The following is a 4304-nucleotide window of genomic DNA, read 5'->3' as shown; positions in this document are numbered from 1 at the left end:
AAACAAAAGGTAGGTAACAAACCATTTAATAGCCTAATATATTTGTGACCCCCACAGTGCAATGACTTCTCCCAGTCCCCTGTTTATGCACTGCATAAAGAGGATGAATGAGAAAAGACATTCTTATGCTTCTTGTTTTGTTGTTGTTACATGCCTTCGATTATGACTTGTGAACCTATGAACCTTTTTGGATATATTCATAGCGTTTTCATGGTAAGAGGTATTCAGAGGTGGTTTACCACTGCCTTCCTCTAAGCCTACAGCACCCGGTATTCCCAGGCGGTCTCCCATCCAAGTACTAACCAGGCCTGACCCTGCTTAGCTTCCGAGATCAAATGAGACTGGGCGTGTTCAAGGTACTATGGCTGTAGCCTCTTGTTTAACTTCCCCTAATGAATATTGCATACACATGTCAGGGACAGGTTGCATGTAGGTCTCTGCTCAGAGGAATCAGTATTAAAGGAAATACATTGCTCCGGAATAACTGTTGTGCAAAAAGAGAAAAAAATACTCTTCTTCAGGATAAGGGAAGGCACTGTTTTCCCTTCCGCCCTGTATTAGTCACATGCAGCACTGTTTCTCTTCTGCTGCAGTTCATCTTCTGCCAAAACCTGCATTGTTGGTCTCACTGTCCACTGTGGAGAAATTACACAATTGATGTGATTACATAAATTACTTTGTCATTACGCTATTCCACCCCTGTCATTTCAATGCAAAGGAAGTACAATGAAAATAGAGGGGAGGGCACATAATCAAATGCATTGCATTTGCAGACAGAAAACAATGACTGAAAACAACAACAGGGAAAACTAAATGTATTCACAACATTGATTTCCATTGTGGACATGGGTCGAATAAGCAAACACCAGCAATTTCTGCTCTGATTTCTGTCAGAATTCTCTGACGTACCTATCTATATCCAAACGCGAAATATGTATTTTCTATCTTGAAGTCCATTGGTGGAGCCTGGAGTTGAGTGCTAAGACAATGGAACCAATGACCTAGGGAGGTGGTGGGCTCTCCAACACTGGAGGCCTTCAAGAGGCAGCTGGACAGCCACCTGTCAGGTATGCTTTAAGTTGGATTCCTGCACTGGGCAGGGGATTGGACTCAATGGCCTTATAAGCCCCTTCTAACTCTACGATTCTATGTTTCTATGATTCTGTTATCAGCAAATTGGAGTGGACCTCAAAGACCTTTTGATCTAACTCCCTAGTAATGCAGGTAATGCATATTACCATCTAAAGAGAGGGGCTGCAGTAACCACATTAAGTCTAGAGTCTAAAGTGAACTAACTGAACCAGGGCTTGCCAGTAATAGGGACTCATGTTGTATATAATTCTATTCTGGGTTGTTGTTGTTTTTATTTCCCACCAGCACTGTTGTCTTGGCCAGAATGAGAAGTGATTGCAATGGTGAAGAGGAGGAACAGGTCATAATAATGTCAAGTGACTGACATACCCGTCAGAATTCAAAGGAGGTGGATTCACACCTCTTTCAACTGGAATATGAAGGTAGTGGCAAACTGGGATACTCAACTCCTTACAACTATCATTTGGTGACTTACCCATGCCATTGCTGATCATTCCAAAGAAAAGGGGTAGATTTCCTTTTTCTTTGTCCACAGCAGAAGTCTTGATAGTTGGGTATGGACTTAGGTCTTACATCGATAGCCTCTAGGACAGGAGTGGGGAACCTTTAGCCTTCCAGATGTTGATAAACATCAGCCTCAGCAAGCAGGCCCTGCACTAGTGGGGGGGCAGGCGGGGTACTGGTCAAGGGCTCAGGACCACAGAGGGCCCACAGCACCTTGCACCCCAACACTATTGCCGCCACCACTGCTCACTAGCCACCTAGAAGCAGCAGGGCTGCTGAGAGAGCAAGGAGCAGAGCTGAAAGCTCCAGTTGCTGTCAGGAGCTGCCAGGAGGAATGAACCCTCCCTGGCATTGTCCTCCTCGCCCCACAGCTGCATTCTGCCGACAGCAAGCATAGTCAATGTCCAGGAATGACTAGGGAGCTGTAGTTCAGCAGCATCTGGAGGGCCAAAGATTCCCCACACTTGCTCTAGGGAATCATGAGTAGTGACTATGTGTGATTGGGACACCTGAATAATCAGGGGAGATCCCCTGCTTGTGAGCAGGAGTTTGCATACTGAACTTTCTGCTCACACAACCACATACAGCGCGTGCTTATTGAAAAAACAACAGCAATGCTACATCAGGGGTAGGGCTAAAAACAGGCATTCATTTCCTTCCTCTACATGTTTATGCCCTACACACAAGCAGTGCATGAATGGGGCTAATGCATTTAGTAATTTTCATATGTAGAAATTTGTCCTGAAAAATTTAGATCATGTGAATAGCCACACACACTTCAAACAAAAAGTATTTGAGCGTTTGTCATTTTTAAACCCATTTAAGGATTTATACCACCAGCATCAACCCAAACACAAGAAGCCTCTATTTTTCTCCCATGAGTGGGAAAGCAATGGTCGCTCCATCCATTGCCGCCCCGGGCTCCTTCTGGGAGGAATGGTGGGATATAAATTTAATAAATTAAAGAAATAAATGCTACTGCTACAGTCAATTTAAAAGTTCTTTTCAAAAAAGAAAAAGAAAAAACACAAAACCAAGAGACTGAACAACAATGGACTACACTCCAGGGTTGTCATACACAATTCCCTCTCAGCCCCCCCAATATCTATACAGCCACACTAGGCTACTTTGCAGGGCTGCTGTAACTTATGCATATATCCACCCCTCCCCACTGCTGCACTATGCATATACTAATGATGTGTGTGTGTGTGTGTGTGCGTGCGTGTGCGTGTGCATGTGTGTGCGTGTGCGTGTGCGTGTGTGTGTGTGTGTGTGTGTGTGTGTGTGTGTGTGTGTGTGAGAGAGAGAGAGAGAGAGAGAGAGAGAGATTTAAGAACCAAGAGCTAAATTCAGGATTAAAGTGTTACAAACAAAGAGTCTCATACAATTTCAAAATAACTACAACAATGGTATGAGCACAGGTCAAACAGCCACACACACTGCAAACAAAAAGTATTTGAGCTTTTGTCATTTATAAACCCATTTAAGGATAGGGGGTGGGGAGTGGCAGGGCGATTGAGCCAGTGGAAAAAGCAGGCTGCAGGAGACAGCGGGGTGGAAACACACACACACACATCACCGTCACTCACCTCCATTCTGCTGCTGCCTTCTCCGTCATCCTTGCCCTCTGGCTTTCTCCCTCCACAGGCCATTTCTCTCTCTCTCTCTCGTGCTTCCTCACACAGAGCACAGGGAAGAGCAAGCTCAGCAGAAGGCCAATGTGAGTCACATGTCTCTTGCCCACCAATCACAGGAGCAGACTTCCCCTGCTTACTCCAAGTAACTAGAAGGGGAGGGGGGAGAGGAGTGAAACGAAAGAACTCCTGGTTTCTACTGTGCCTGCGTGACTTTATAACCCACAGTAATGCATTTTTAAATCAATTAATTAAAAACAAACCATGCCATTTTTTTTTACTTTAAACCTACTGAAGGTCTGTGTTTGGGGCAAGCTCAGGGATTTGATTAGAGATACCTTACAGTCATCTCTGATGTTTAATGAATTTCAACAAATTATGAGAATTTCTCAAGAAAAAAGTCCAAACGGCTTCTTGTTTCTCTCTCTCTCTGGGTTTTCACTTTAACCTGTGGATTCTCCGTGGGGGGAGAATGTTATCACCAAGAAAACTTTCAGAGTTGTAGAGCAAGCGATTATGAATCCAACAGTATAACGCTTGTAAGTTTTTGTTTTGAATCGGGACTATACAAAGCACCAGAAAGTGGTGTGGGGGGTATTTTCATTTAACATGGTAGAATGTGAAAAATCCCTACTGGCTATAGTATACAGCCACTCTCATGGCTGTATAATCATAATGCATTTATATTAAATTTAGATATTTATATCAAATTGCCACTTTATATCTTCAACCCAGGGCACTTTGGTGACTTTTCTCATCAGTGAAGTTCCAAGGAAGTTTAAAACCCCACTGAACCGGTAAACACAAAGCTATAACTAAACAAAGGTACATGAATAAATAAGCAAGAAGTGGAAGGAAACTTTTCATTGCAGTTAATATTTATAGCTTACAATTTTCAGGAAGTTAGAACAAATTTCTTAAGCAGGATGCTGCTTCAAATCAAAGGAGACAATCTATTGTTATTCCATCCTCAGTTCTCACCATTGCCAAGGTTGTACTAAAGCTTATCTAAATAAAAAGACTTCTTTGTTTATCTGCAAAACGTCAAGAGATAACTGGCTCTTTCTGGTGTCA

At 43.1% G+C, this 4304-nt stretch overlaps 1 pseudogene; it reads right to left on the bottom strand.

Annotated features, from left to right (window-relative positions):
• Positions 1–254: 254 nt before the first annotated feature.
• Positions 255–373, bottom strand: LOC133382701 (5S ribosomal RNA; annotated as a pseudogene).
• Positions 374–4304: the final 3931 nt, after the last annotated feature.

Source organism: Rhineura floridana, chromosome 3, assembly GCF_030035675.1.
Source record: "Rhineura floridana isolate rRhiFlo1 chromosome 3, rRhiFlo1.hap2, whole genome shotgun sequence".
NCBI classification, from domain to species: Eukaryota; Metazoa; Chordata; class Lepidosauria; order Squamata; family Rhineuridae; genus Rhineura; species Rhineura floridana.
This window is presented reverse-complemented; position numbering and strand designations above follow the sequence as displayed.